The 16,525-nt window shown below is 31.8% G+C and overlaps 2 long non-coding RNA genes across 5 annotated transcripts in view; one reads left to right on the plus strand and one right to left on the minus strand.

Annotated features, from left to right (window-relative positions):
- Positions 1-892, minus strand: part of LOC146873215 (uncharacterized) — a 6,407-nt gene extending 5,515 nt beyond the window's left edge. Inside the window, exon 1 of the long non-coding RNA XR_014981877.1 lies at positions 720-892. This is a non-coding gene — a long non-coding RNA (uncharacterized LOC146873215). The remainder of the gene's footprint in view (positions 1-719) is intronic.
- On the plus strand, positions 618-3,397 carry LOC146873216 (uncharacterized). 4 transcript variants are annotated; one of them, XR_014981876.1, is made up of 5 exons: positions 618-980; positions 2,615-2,789; positions 2,853-3,018; positions 3,085-3,180; positions 3,271-3,369. It is a non-coding gene; the product is annotated as an uncharacterized LOC146873216 (long non-coding RNA). The 4 variants fall into 4 exon arrangements; XR_014981874.1 differs by lacking the exon at positions 618-980 and adding an exon at positions 2,095-2,458; XR_014981875.1 differs by lacking the exon at positions 618-980 and having other exon boundaries at positions 2,095-2,789; positions 3,085-3,184; positions 3,271-3,397.
- Positions 3,398-16,525: the final 13,128 nt, after the last annotated feature.

Raw genomic sequence — 16,525 nt, forward strand, 5'->3', positions numbered from 1 at the left:
AAATTCGTTGAATATTCCGGTTCTTTTACTTGAAATTAAAATAAGTTTAACGTTGAGTTTTTCGAAAAATAGAAAAGATATAAGCAAATATTGGATTACTTCAAAAATGCATTCATTTGTCGCGGATATGAGTGAACAGTACTTACGTATTTTATAAATAGTAATAAATAGTAAATTTTATTATATTTAATACAAATTTTTATTATTATTATTATATAAGATTTAAATATTGAATATATTTCAATCGTTTTTTTACTTAAGTTTAAAACGAGTTTGATGTTGATCCAAAAGATAGAAAATATTTTCTACCGAAAATATATTAATTTGTTATAAATTTGCCTGGAAGCTATGTGTATATATATATATATATATATATATATATATATATATGTATGTATATATATAATATATTTTATTAGATATTACTATAATTATCTAAGACTTAAATGTTTCTTTAATTCTTTTGTTACGAACGTGTGACATACATACGATACAAGCAAGTATTTGTTTTATACGGACCGAACCTACCAAGTTTTTACTATTATCGCACTCTTCTAAGCATCTCATCGATTTTCTAATTCCCTGGTGGATACCGTTTGGCTATAAAGAAAGAAAACTCGATGTCGGAGGAAAGGAAGTTGTCGAAGGTAGCCGGACGATAGGATTACCACTCTCTTCCTCTCTCTCTCTATTTTATCGTCTTTATTTCTATCTTGTACCTCGTCATAACGGTGCATCCAGCGCAAGAGCAAATGTCCGCGCGTATATCGAAGATCTAGTCGGTGGCCACTGATATTTAATACTTTCACTCGAACTCCTTGACCCGCGCACGATCGCACACGTGGACTTACGTATCTACAACTAGCAACGATTATTCTTGCGCTCTCGACGAGAGTCCACGCACAGGAAACGGTTTAGAGGAGTATTCTTTTTATAATAATCTTCTCGCCTCGTTGGAAGACTCGACATCGTTGATTCCGGTCTGTAGAAATTCCTTTTTTTTTACTGTTGTTTGTTTTTATCGAAGCGTTTCTACAATTATCATTCTACAATTATCATTATTTTCTTAGATTTACCTTTAATTTCTAAGGTATTCAAAAAAAAAAAAAAAAAAAAAGAAAGAAGGAAGATATGCATATACAGATTATGTTAATGTCATTAAATTGATATTATAATAACGTGTATTAAGTACCGGACAAATTGATATATTCATCTAATATTTTTCATAATTTTTTTTATAGATTATAAATACAGGATAATTAATTATTGTCAGTACTTATTATATTATAATTTAGTTTTTATCAAGGAATATATTTTTAATCTTTGAAACATTATAAAAGAAATTTTCAAATCGTTTCAAATAACAGTGTAATTATACAAATATAAAATATTAATATAAGATAAATTGCATTCTCTGTTGATACATTAATTAGAATGTAAGTATAAAATATTAATATAAGACAAATTGTGTTCTTTGTCATTCTATCAATTAAATTCAAAATAGACTTAAATATGTGGATCTCGAGTACTTGATCTTTGTGCGATTCTATTTAGTAAAATTCGTTTGATACTTGTAAGATCCTTTTCTCGCGCTTCTCTCTCTCTCTCTTTCTTTTCTACCTTATCGATCTTGATCCCAGAGCACGGTAATACTAGTGTCTCCGTCATACGGTTCGTCGATCGAGCCATCGCAAATTATTTCGTCTAGCAGCTCGTAGCATTAATTACGGTAAAAGCTTTAGGCCACGAGCGGCTGGGAGTACCACTAGTAGGTAGACCCTGCTAGTAAATGAACCTAATAGCCGTACGCTCGTATTATCCACGCCATGTTTCCGCATTACGTAGGTACACTTATCGATATATATATATATATATATATATACATACATACACATATGTATTTATGTATATAAGTATTTATGTATATACATAGATACATAATATATTGAAACATCGAACATATCGAAATTGTAATGAATTATCGTTGGAAATCTTATGTGAAAAAGAGAGAAAAAAAGAAAGAAAAAAAAAGGAAAAAGAAAAAGAAAAAGAAAAAGAAAAAGGAAAGAAAATTCTTTATGAATCTCGAGATTTTACTTCGTAGCTCTTAGCACGAACGTAGACCGTGGAACGCTTTCTAGGCGCCAGGAGATGCCTATCCTTGATTTTTTTTAATCAGCTTTGCATCGACGAGCCGGCTTGCCTTCGGTTCTCCTCCTTGAGAACGCACTTACGAGCATTGTGGGAATTCTCTGCGAAAAGGCCGAGAAGAAGAGTTTACACGGCTCGCTTAGTTCGTTGCTCCAGTAAATGCATGGAATCCGTGGATATATCGTAGTTGTTACTATTGCTGCTGCCGTTGTTATTCGCCGAGCAAACACGCACAAATGTGTTTTAGGAAAACGTAACACAGTTTTACTCTTTTACTCTTTTCTCGTTAAAGGAGAGAGGGGACGGGGTAAATGAACAATATCATTCGCTCTATTTTAACGATGACATCGATGCGAGAAGAAAATCGACGAAAACGAACGTTTTTATGCGATATAATCGGAATCTTTTAACTCTTCTTTTAGTAAAATGTAAAAATGGTAATAACGTATGTATTTTTCCGTAGCTTTTACGTATTATGAAAATACAAGGATGATCGCAAAGAGTTTAACGTATCCTTGAATCTTGGAGAATAGAGAGAACTACTCTTACTGATTGGTGAAAAAATATTTACTTTCGAAGACTCGTTTCCGTGGTATTAACAAAAACGCTTCGAGGTTTCCTCGTTTGAGATGGCATCGGTACGGTATTATTACGATTGGTTAAGTGGTTCGATAATGTTACTACCTACCTCTCCTTCTTAGAGAGTCAAGTACGGGCGATGTTGAAATAATAAGCAATAAGGAGATAGAACCATCGTCATTATCAACTTCGCCGTGAATATTTCGAGTCTGACATTTTCCAGTCGGATCACGGAGACGAATAACAGGGGACACCGTGGGATGATGGTACCATCTGAAAAATATAAAAGTCGGTCATTAGCCTAGAGCAAAGGAGTTTGAAAGAGACAGTAATACTCATAATTGTGATTTGTAGAAAGAAGAGAAAAGGATTTAACACGATAGTTCGAGTAATTACCATGACCCACTACCACTCAATCTCTTCTTTTTCAACTTTTTACGTGGAAATTGTGTAGGTAATTGATCGTTTAACAAAAAAAAAAAAAAAGATTTATGGTGTTATTTAAATGAGTTATATTAAGATTTCTTCTTTTTTTTGCAGCAGCAGCAGATAGAAATTTTTATCATTTTCTAATTATTTCCGTTTTCTGTTTCCTTTTTTTTTTTTAATCGACGAGTTTTTCAATTCGTGAACGTGGATATATGTAATTTCGATTAAATAATTTTCGATTAATATAAAATAAAAGATACTAATGAAAACAGGATATTTTGTATAAATTAATGAATCGTAAAATAAAGAAATGGGAGGTATAACGTTTTTTGCTTTTAAAATTCAGGTAATAAAATAATGCTGGATTTTATTTAGTATTCGTATTTACATAATATTTATAAATATTTTTACAAATAAAGAATCATCTTATAAAAATTATGTGGCATCTTCAGCGTTACAATTTATAAAGTTTCTTTGGAGTTGGTTGATAAATATATATTATAATATTCTTGAAGCGATAAAAGTTAAAAGGAGTGAAAAACAAATGAATTATTCATTTTTTTTATCACGAAGTTAAACCTTCGTGATGAGTTAATTTTCTGCAATTGAATTTTTTTTTTCGTATTTAACAAAAAACATTTATATAGTTTGTATAAAAATTCGAGTATTTAATATATATATATATATATAATATTTATACTAAGTACAATATAGTATATATAATATTGTGTATCTATACTATATATATTATATATACTAATTATAATTTAAAAACATAAAAATGTATAACATAAAAACAACGTAGAACTTCGGCAACAATCAGTTTTGTTAAAATGAAATGTAATAAAATAAAAAAAATACACAAACAAAATAAAAAAAATATGTGTGTGTGTGTGCGTGTGTGACTTATAAGTTACAGAGACGTTATAGAAGGTTAATCCATCATCACTAGTTAATAAGTTAATACTAATGAAATCGTTTATTAGAAACAGTACCATAATGAAATAAAAATTTGCAATAAAAGAGATTATTTGTAATGTACCCAATATTATCGAAACAAAAAGCCACAAAGAAATGGTTATCCTCTTTTATCAGAGAAAGAGAAATGTTAATTGAGGAAATATACGAAAGAAATGTATTTCGACCGAAAAGGGAACTAATTCCGGTCGAACGAATGATCTTTCAAAGCAACGAAAAAGAAAGAAAAAATTACTTCCGGAATCAGTCTGAAGAGGGAGAGGTTTGAGAGAGTTTCGATATGCTAATGAAGCGGCTCGAACGACGGAAACACTTCTTACTATCCGGTGTACGACATAAAAAAAAAAACAGAAAAAAGGAAACGATATTTCGTTACGAATCCTCGGCACGCACGCGGATATCGGCTCATGAACTTTTTCCATGTTTACATAATCTAAGAGTAGGCTGGTGGATAAGGTCAAACTGTGTGTTTGCTATGCAAGTAAAATTTTCATGATTTTATGCTTTTATACAGAACGAAGAAGAGAAAAAAGAGAGATAGAAATAAAGAAAGAAAGAAAGAAAGAGAGAGAGAGAGAGAGAAAGAGAGCCAGAAAGGGAGAAAAAGAAAGAAATAATAGAAAAAAAGAAAGGGAAAATGAGACTTGTAGAAAATAGTCGTTCTTGTACGTTTTAACGTATCGCCCAACGAATGACAAAGCATCCTCTCTTCTTCTCTTCTCTCTTCAGCCGATATTACGGTGCAATTTGGCGCATGACGCACCGATGAGCCCATATTCTGGTGGACCAATTTGGAAAAGGTTGGGCTAATGGATCGTTCTCTTGCTCGGTCGTTCGCGAAAGAACGAGAGAGATGAATAGATAAAGCTATAGGTAGATGAATAGAGATAGAAATAGAGAGAAAGAGAAAGAAGGAGAGAGAGAGAGAGAGAGAGAGAGAGAGAGGAATAGGAAATTATATTCGTGATCACCGGATATAAATGAGGAAAGTGAAGCGATCACGTGACTATAAAAATTGGGTCACAATTGTTCATTTAATCGTAAGGAAAAAGTAAAAAAAGAAAAGACGGAGAAAAGGAAAACGGAAAGAGAAAGAAAATACTTAAGCTCGAAAAAAATTCCACTGAGTCATTAATTTCTCCTTTTGCTTTCATTCGGCCAACATTGTCATTATGTCTATAATGTCGAGCATTTTTATAGGTCGATGATATAATACAAAACGATAACTTGTTCGAATGTACGTACGTATGTATGTATGTGTGTATGTATATATGCACATATGTATATCTCTATAGGAGCGTATAAAAAGCATTCGCTCTTAAATCTTCCCGAGCATCTCTACGCGATGCGCTCTTTTACTTTTCGTTATAGTAACTTATTATTCTCTTCTTATGTATTTGTAAGAATTTATATCCATGAATTACCATGGTTACAATTTTTATCTGAGTTTGATGATTAATACATAATTCGAAAGATAAAGGATTTTCACACGAGATTATCATTTCGAATTTTTGAAAAATGTTATTTTTTTGGTAATAATCATATTTTAGAAATAGGTAATTTTCAAGAATAATTTTCATGCAAGCAAAAACCTATTATAAAAATTGAAAATAATAATCTGTTGTAGAATATATTTATCTTACGAATGTTTATCTTGATCATGAAAATTGGATAAAAATTGCGACTATGAGAATTCATGGCGTAAAACCTTGCAAATGCATAGGAAGAAAATTCTCTTAAACCAGTTTCATTGTTTGGATAAAAAGCGTGTCGTTTCTGTCTCCAGTTATCCAATCAACATTTTTTTCTGAATAATAAATATATCAAGTGAGTAAGTACATTGGATAAGAACGAAGAGTGATGAGTGATGCATTAATATTGAATTGATTCATAAACAAGAATAAGATAAGTAAGAAGAAGATAAGTAAGAACTTAATTACTATAATACGGAGTCTATTTATAAATCAATACATTAATTAAGCAAAATTAATTATAATTAAAAATTGATTAAAAAATATCGTATTTATAATAAATAAATTATATATTTATATTTCGGAATAAAATGTTACTTTTTGATATATACTTATATAGGATATCCTATTTAAAGTTTTACATGCAATTATTTCCCAAACTACAGCTCGTTTCGAAGAATGTTTCAAATAAAAATTTCTCTGTTCCGGGGATAGGAGCAGGTGGGCGGGGGGGAGGGGGTGAGTAGGAACATTTTATAATATTCATGAATCTTCTCTTTAAAAATTTCAAAATAACTTTCGTTTTTTACTTGACCTTAAACTGTTACAATCAACAGACCAAAGTGTTATGATCAATGAATTTATTTCGGAATGAAGTACAGATCTATCTAAATAAAAATATACGATTGCGTATAAAAAAAACAAAGATTACTTTGTAATCTCGAAAGCACATCCATCTAGTCAGGATTTGTGATCACTGTAAGACGTGTCCTCCCGAAATAGAATGAAAGTTTTATCTGAAATATAATTCGAAACAATCTATAGTTTGGGAAATAATTGCATGCGGAATTTGAAATGAGTACTGTATATGTACTCATATACAGTATATGTACTCATATACAGTATATGTACTCATATACAGTATATGTACTCATATACAGTAAATGTACTCATATACAGTATATGTACTCATATACAGTAAATGTACTCATATATAGTATATGTAACATCGTTTTGTATGAAGGAATTTTTCGTGAAAAAGAAATAAAGCAAGGAGAAAATCAGATTTTTCTTTGGAATTTCAGTGAAAAAAGAGAGAGGATCTTTTTCTTTCATCGATCTTGTCCACGAATAAAGATTCCTTTCCTTCCGAAGAGTTGACTTCAAACGAATCGCTCGTACAGTTTAGCTGTCCCTCTCGAACGAACGCCGAATGACAGTGAAAGTCATGCGTGTGGCAGCCGTTCGTGTATGGAACGTCATTGAAGTCCAAATCACCGGAGGGAAAAAAGAAGTCTCGAGGATCGATTTGCCTTTCTCTCGAATGAGAATGGAAATGAGAGAGAGAGAGAGAGAGAGAGAGAGAGAGAGAGAGAGAGAGAGAGAGAGAGAGGGAGAGAGAATCGCACAAGTTCTTCAGGGACTCGATTCTTATCTGACAACGTGAGTGTTACTCGCAAGTCGGATTTAATGTGCCTACCGGTAAGACGAGATCTTCTCAGTCAATGCCACTTGCAGCGTGAGATCGTCGATTTTATAATGCGCAACAGTCCCGATGAACCAACAACAATCTTCAAAAGGGAGATCATCATATTGATCGCAAAAAGTAGGCTAACTTGTGATGCTGTTAAGCGTTTCTCTTCTTTAACCGTGACAACGACAGCTTATATGTGTTATATAAATATATTCATTATTTAAATTCTTTCTATGTATGTATGTATTTGGAACATTTTCCACATGGAGACCTCAATGCAGGCAAAAGCGAAACGAACGTAAAATGTAACGTTAAACAGTAAAGGATATGTGTGTGTGTGTGTGTGTGTGTATGTGTATGTGTGTGTTCGTGTGTGTAGTGTTCTTCCGTTTGCATAAATCGAGACATCGCATAAGTAGACGTCCCATTGAGGAATCGACGAATTCTTCCGTTCGTACTAATAGAAATCAGGGAAAGTGAAAAATTAGGTCAGCTTATGAATTGATCTCTCTCTTTCTCTTTCTTTCTCTCTATCTCTATATCTCTCTCTCTTCCTCTCTCTCCTCCTCTTTATCTCTTTTTTTCTCTCTACTAGAAATAATGAGTCTCGATAAATGAATGAAAAGGAATGTTTTTATGAAGTAAAATTATTTCTCTCTCAAATGAAAGATATTCTCAATACGATCTTATTTCTACTCCATCGATAATTAATTATTCTTCCGTGATTGACATTTATTATTAACGAAGTAATTAACGTTAGGATACCTCCGAAGTTAGTAGGTAGAATTAGCTTTCCTAGGAAACTTTACAAACAGTTCTTGTAACAAAGTCAAAGGACAATCTTGACAAATATTAGTAATCAAGGAACCACGCTTTGGTTCATAAGACCAGTGTTATATTCAACATGACACCATAAATGTCACGTGGAACAGGCGAAAGGGTAAAGCGAACGATTTCAAAAGGGTCTTTACAGAAGCTTACCAATTATAAGCTTCTGGTGAATCCTAAATGTAGGAAAATATTCGTTTAACAGGTGTCGCTACCAGAAACTCTCCAGTTTCTCTCTATTTTCAAATTATCAACGTATATTATATTTTATTTATATTGTTTAATATCTCTGATACAATTCGACCCTACTTCCCCCTCTCTCACTCTCTCTCTTTCTTATACTTACTTTGTTTATTTATACGTATAAACGATTCTTTTGTTTCACAAGTGGTGTATTCATAGGTCGGGTCTATCCGACAATAATAAATATTCGACAAAAGATGTTTGCACATTTACTTGCGTTGGTGGAACCGTAAGAATGTGTTTGGGAAGATACCCTCTTTGGTGATCGAAAGAAAATTGGCATGAAATAAAGGATATAGTAATTCAGATCCTCGACCAAAGCCATAAACGATTATCAGAATTTTTCTCACGTTTGTGAAAAGAGAAGAGAGAAAGAGAAAAAAAAGAACAAAAATATTCTCCTCGAGAATTCGTCGAAAATCATGTCAAAATCTTTCCCTTATTTTTCGTTCTTTTCTATAGGCAATACTTTATATTTGTAAATTTTTTATTATTCTTTTTTTTTTTCTTTTTTGATTTATTTTATCGAACTAATAGAAAAGTTTTATGCAAGAAGTTAGTGAAACTTGTTCACTTTCACTCGTCTTTCTTTTTCTCCAATCGATCCTGCTTTTGACATTGATTTGATGTTGCCATTGGTATCCGAAGATATTCTATGATGTCGATGAATTTTTTCAATGTTCGTTTTCTTTCTCTCTCTGTCTCTTTATATCGTCACTTACGATATTTCGTTCATAGAATAAAATGCACATGCCTGTGACAATGTATACAATATTGTAAGCTTGTCATTAATGTTGCTTTTAGGGCTTAATATCGAACACGACACCATTGATTATATTTCCCCATTTAATCCGCTTATATCTTCTAAAACTGACTTGATTAATGCGGAAAGAAAAAATCTTTCAAAAGAAATTTTTCAAGAAATCTTTTAAAATAATGTTTCTTATCAAGCTGTTTCGTAATTATTAATTTATTATTAATTATTGCATTGTTACGAATCGATCACGAAAGGGTACGAGTAGAATGATCGATGCAATTGTTTTTCAAATTAATAATTATCGTATCCTTGAAGATGAAATAATCGCCATTGTCTTCGTCTATCTATTTACATTGTTTGTAAAAAAGATAGGTTGTGCCGTAGAAGAATCGATAAAAATCGGCATAATGTCTATTTATGTTTCAATTTTTTTGTTTCTTTTTTTTTTTTTTTTTTCTTTTTCTTCTTTTTTTTTTATATAATAATAATCGTGCCAATATTATCATCTTACAGCTATATAACTTTCCTCTTTAAAATCGAGGATAATTGTTTCCTAGTCTCGACAGAGATCTTTTCTCATCGATATTAGCAGATCTCTTACTTATCTACTCTCTTCTCTAGAGTGATCGAGCCCTCTGATGGAGGTCGCTGTAATCATTTCATTGAAAATCGACCATTTTTCTTGTTTCCTATCTGTCGTTCGTTTTTTTTTTCACTCTTTTCTTTTAAGCAAGGAATAAGCTCCTATTTGCTTAACTTTAAACTCAGAAAGTAAAATATAGCCTAGACTTTATTATCCATTAAAGTTAATAAACGTAGGAGATCGTTAGTTACATAAATCTTGATTGCTATGAATAGATATAGAATACTTACTTCGTAAATCTGTCGACATAGCTTTTTGTATGAAAATCATGTATCTTTGTTAAAAACAGGAATATATCGAATATCAGAATCTTAGAATTGAGTCATTTGAAAAGTTGTAGAGAACTTTTTAAAAAGTCTTTAACAGTTACGCGATCAACGAGTCCATTTTGAGTTCGTGGATCACAAATGCACACATCGGAAGTAATTAAACTTTAATTAAGCCGATCCTCTGCGAACTATGTCGTAGCTTAGTGCGGGTGTTAACGATCTTACGTAACAATTAATATTTACTTGGACATTTCTATGTAGTCATTATTAGCACAATTTTCAGAAATACGATTTTACTTTACTACTACTCTTCATTCTATTTTATTCTTGTACGTATATTAGGTACATAAATATATATGTACATAAAATTCATTTCAAATCCGAGAAAAAGCAATATTTTAACGACAAATATAATTACAAAAGAAACATTAATTATTATATGACAATTCTTCGATCAAGAAATTAAAGAAAGAGAGAGAGAAAGAGAAAGAGAAAAAGAGAGAGAGAGAGAGAGAGAGAGAAAGAAAGAAAGAGAGAGAGAAAGAGAGAGAGAGAGAGAGAGAACATCATTCTGTTCTTTCGTATCGTAAACACACGGGGTTCGATTTCACTCCTCACAGTTGGTAGTCAAAGGATGTTTACAGTTTGCTTACACGGGTTTATACATCAGCGGAGCTTTCAAGAACAGTGCACGTACCTTCAGGTAATCATGTATTACAGGTGCGAAGTATTTCTTTATTTCAAAATTGCTTTGCTCGGACCGATTCTAGGAAGCTTCGTAAAATAAATAAATAAATACATTCGTGTATACATTATGCAAATTTTCATGTTTATGTGTATATATAGTAGTTCGAGTAGAACAAAAATATTATCGTTAGAATTTCAAAGTATAATAAAAGAAAGAGAAAATTGACTTCCATTATTATTTCTGTCGAACTCAATCGATCACAAGCTTCGCTAGCCTTCTGATTAATTCAAAGTCATTTTAAGCCGAGTTCTACGTCACGGAGTGTATAAGCGGCTAGTATTCATCGATCACGTATCTAAACGTTTCTCTCCTTCATTTGCCAACCGTTCGTATCTATCTCTCTAGTTTCAATTTAGTTTCGACGTTAACGTATACAGGATGTATAAAGGAGTCTAAAGCAAATTTTAGTGTAGTGTAATGTTTATTGATATTCACGGAGAAGTTTCTGTACTCTTTGATTGAAAATTTCATTTTACATTTATCGGTTGTTCCCATGTTTTAAGGACGAACATACATATGTACATACATACATAGTTATATGTATATATATATATAAATACATAAAAAGACAGAAATCTGAAGTTTCATCTTAACGACAGTAAAACGTTATATTACACGAAAGGAATGGAATATTATCCGTATCTCACGTTCGCTCTGAAAGTTTTTTATTTGTTTTGCTAAGTACTATACACATCTCTCTAAGAACTTTTTACAAGCCTCATAGAGATAAATGCATATACACATAAACATTCGTACAACATTCTCGTATTTATCCAGAAACTTTCTTGAACACTTCCTCTATATATGTACATACATATCTTCAATCGATTTATATTAGGATGCTGTTTTCTGACCGACCATAATGTCGCGACGAGGATTATCCATCAAGAGCATACGAACGTTCTCTATCGATTGGAAGCAGGAAAAACCATCTCGAGTTGCAAAATCTACGATGGCGTCACGTCGTAGAGAACTTCGTCATTTTAATCGCAGGTAGCGTAAACTTTATTGCTGCTAAAACGTTGGATGCCGTCGCTCGTTTGTTCATTCGTTCGTTCGTTTATAAAGCGGAACTCGTTTCGGGCAATTTACCGAAAGATTGTGTGTGTGTACGAGAAAGAGAGAGAGAGAGAGAGAGAGAGAGAGAGAGAAAGAGAGAGAGAGAAAATTATGAGAAACTATGTGTTTCTCTTTGTTTCTAGATTTTAACCCTTTCGTGTTTTCTCTCTCTCTCTCTTTTTCTCTCTCTCTAAATGTCTTTGTTATCATTGATATCGTGTTTCTTCATTGCTACTGACTAACGAGGAATAATAACCTCAATGTACTTTTCTTCGGCTTATACTCGTAGAATTTAACAAGTTCTCGTTGATTAAGTATACGAATTTTATTTTGTTTTTCTTCTTTTTATTTAACACTTGGTTTCCTACGATCTTAATTAAATGTATTATTTACCGTCTGTAGCATTATTCTTTACTCCTCTCTTTATTCGTTTCGAACAAGGAGAGGAATAAGAAATATTCGAGTTAAGCCGAATAAATAATTTTCTTGCATTGGTCCAGATAATTAAGAAAGAGAATGGAACGACATCGACACAAATTTCGGATCAAGAATAGCGAGAGACAATGTTAATAACTAAATAACTATGGCATTATATGTTTCATGACCTTAAATGCAATCGACTTTCTCGGTTATTGATATTCTTATCATAGCATATACATAACTTTAGGCACGATAATACGTTGCTTACACGAATCTCCACTTCGGCCTTTCCGGCGACGCTACGTCTACTACCCTTCTGTAGCCAACGAGAAGCTTCGAGAAGTATAAATGCAAGTGTGAGTAAGTATACATGTTCTAAGAATCCGTAGACTTTTTCAGACTATACATGAATACACACAGATACGATTTGAGAAAATTCTTTATCATTTTCTTTTCTTTTGAAATATATTCGAGAAGAAGAAAGAGAGAAGAGTACGATAAACTTGTTATGGCATTTCATTCATTCTTCAAATTATAAGATATTCATTTTGACAAAAAAATTATGAGAAGAATCAGACAAAAGTATCGAAACAAACTTTACAATTGATCTCTTTGATAACGAGATTATGATGTAGCTGAAATGGAAAAGAATAATCTACAGAGAAAATAGGACAAATAATGAAGTTTGTCTCGAATTAGTGTGTACGTAGGTAACTTGTAATACTCGTATGTGTCCCTTTTTTCTGTCTCTCTCTCTCTCTCTCTCTCTCTCTCTTTCGTTGTTACGTATTTCCGGTGAGTTGTATGACTAGAGAGAAAGACCGGAAACGTTTGGCTGCACAATAGCGAGATGGAGAACGGCAGATGTCAATGGCGAGATATCTCTCCCTCTCCAGCTCTTTCTTGCTGAGGAATTCCCGTAATTATTGATTCGATTAGGAATTCGATGCCGAATGTTCGCGCTGTGCGAGTGGTCTCTCACAAAGCTTGCCGAGGTACGGAGAATGCAAGGAAATTACATAATTTCCGTTCTTCAAAACGGATCGCTAGAGATGCTCACTGATGTCGTTTACGGAATCGTGCGAAGGGCCAGTTGTTTCTGACATGCGTGCAGTCCTTCGGACCAATCTCTCCGCGTCTTTTCGTGAAATTGGAGAGGAGATTAGACTATCTTGCGTCTTCCTTTATCATTTTAAGCGTCTTAAATAGGAATTCAAAGCTGGTTTTGAAAAGGGTGAAAATAATTTTTTATCAGACGTTCTTTGAAAAAATTTCGAACGGATAATTAAGACGATGAAAATAAAATTAATGGATTAATTTGTCCTCTATAATCCTCTATAATATAATTTATTTTTTTCTATTAAAAAAGATTATATAATGTGTAAAACTTATTCTCTATAACTTACATTAAAACAAATATTATTATTATTATTATTATTATTATTATTATTATTATTATATATATATAAATATATGTATATATATATATATATATATATATATATATATACATATATAACTTATAAAACTGTATTTTTATATAAACTTAATAATTATTTTATATATATATTATATTTATATATATTATATATTATATATATAATTATATTATATAAATATATTATATATCTGTGTATTAATAATGTATTATATTAGTATAACTATACTCTATGCCAAGCATAACTTGTAATTGACAAAAATTAATTTTCTGTGTGATATAAACTATTAATTAATTTTATTACGAAACAAATGAAATAATAATTAAAAAATAAAGATATATATCTAATCACGTGATTTATTAATAATATGACGTTATAGAGCGTTAACAAGAGACGAGATATATGGTGAATCTCATCTAAATTTATCTAAAACTTTCAGATAATTCCAAGTTCATAATAAATTCTTAACGTATGACCTCTTATTGATTGAGCTTTGTTTAAACCGACATGGACCACCTTTCACTTCCACTGTTAACCGCGGGAAAGTAAGGACGATCGTTTTACCGAAAAGACGATCGTGATTTATCGACATGAGAAATGAGATCGACCTATATTAGTCGCGGTCTACGAGTCCGACATGTTCTTTTGATTCGGGAAAATGGCCCTCGATGCTCGTAAAGTTTGGTAATGTCGGATATTGGCTGGATATCATAATGGTCAACAACGAAATGTGAACTATAGAGTGAGATAAAGAATAATGCTTTCTTTTCTCTTTTGTGTATTCTATCCAGTCAATTTGCAAATACACGAGCTCGAAAATTTCATTTTGTTCTGTGAAACGTAACATTCCTTATATCTTCTTGAATTTTTTATTTTAATAGTCATCATATGAATTATTCTTTTCTTTGCATGTTTTGTTAAAATTTCATTATGTTCCCTGTAATAAAAGTGAAACGATATAACGAAATATTCGACTTTTGGGAAATTTATTCATTAATATTATTGGTAATTATATTTAGTAAACAACTATTTTTGTGTGTTAAATATTTTTTAATTATTTCTTTAATATTTCGTTAACGATAATTAACAATACTTATTACAAAAAGAAAAAGAAATAATCAATTAACTTATATACGTAACAAGTATTTTGGCTGAAAAATAGTTGAAAGGAATATTATTTGTTTCATTTTTATTATAATTGTATGTACTATTGATTGATAAATAGAAAATAAGAAGATATCTCGTTATTAATTTCTACAACAAAATAAATGAAGTTTATTATGAGTGATAATAAAATAAGTAGAAGGAAAAATAGTTCGCTTTTAAAAGATAAATAGATGGAGAGAGAGAGAGAGAGAGAGAGAGAGAGAGAGAGAGAGAGAGAAAGAGAGAGAGAGAGAGAAAGAGAGAGAGAGAGAGAGAGAGAGAGAGAGAAAGGTAGGAAGGTTGAAACTGAGAAGGTTATATGCGTGCTCAACTTGCGTTTTCTGGATTGGAGCCATCGAATCGTACGAATCAGCAACGACCGGTGAACTGAACGGAGATTCGATCGAGAATGTATCGGAGTTGCTGAATTACGGTAGCCCGGTTAGGAGGTAGCAGCTGAGACAAATCTGACTTTCATCATATCCGATCTGATCTTCGTCGAGTGTTGCAAGAATAGCATAGGAGGAAGTTTTGATACGACAGCACGTACACGAATCTAAGATAAATCCTAAAATAATTTCTAAACTAAAGTGTATCCTATTATGATCGTAGGGTATCGTGCATATTTGATTTTATTGATTGCGACTTTTAAATTAATTTGCTTTAACTGGATAAAAAGAAAATAAATCAAATCTGGGATGATAAATGTTTCGTTCGATCGAACGATACATCAAATCGTTCGAGTCATACATATAAATTTTAATTTCTTCTCCGTAATAGAGTAGAAGACAAATCGTAAAATATATCATCCATTATTTAATCTAAAGCTGAACGACAGAAAAAGATTTTGTCGTTCTTTCGTTGCTGAGATCTAAACGTTGAACTTTATACTTTCTATTTCAAAAATTAAGCAATCCTTACAAATTTAATGACTTTTCTGTAAGACATTTGAACGAGGAGTTGTTTCAGAGAATATAAAGCTTTTCCCTTTTTATCCCTTTTTACTTTGTGAGAAGAGGATGTAAAATTTGTATCGAAGCATTTTCACGTATTTCGATCGATTCGACGTAAATTTATCCGTACAACGAAAGGGAGAGAGACAAGGTCGTTCGATGGCTGTAGAAAACGACGACGAAGTAAATTTGAAGAGGTATTCGTGTGAAAATTTGCTTTCGACGTTAGCTGAAGAAGGAGATGAGATACAAGCCACGTAATATGGCTAAATTACGATTTTTAATTAAGGGAAGGCAGAGTAGAACGTAACGTGTAACGATTGACGCGAAACGAGATTTAGTCTCTTCCACTGGCAGCCCTTCTATTTCATTTCTTTTTAATTATAAGTTTCTGCTACATTATTTTATAAAAAGTTCATGTTTGGTTCATACAATTGTTATTTTATATTACGATATTTTCCTCTTACTTTGTTAGATTTAAATTTGTTATAGTCATCTTATTTTCATTTCTTTTAGAATTCATATTTTCATTCTTTTTTTTATTATTATTATCCTCGGACTTTACAAAATCTGTTCTTTAATTTGGACTTCTACTTATTATTATTATTATTATTATTATTATTATTATTATTATTATTATTATTATTATTGTTATTCTCATTATTATTTATGTTTTCTTGAGTACCAAGGTGCCCGATCCTTAAAGGCATCTATGGGA

This window comes from Vespa mandarinia, chromosome 2, assembly GCF_050613455.1.
Source record: "Vespa mandarinia isolate Hongniang chromosome 2, ASM5061345v1, whole genome shotgun sequence".
Lineage (NCBI taxonomy): Eukaryota > Metazoa > Arthropoda > Insecta > Hymenoptera > Vespidae > Vespa > Vespa mandarinia.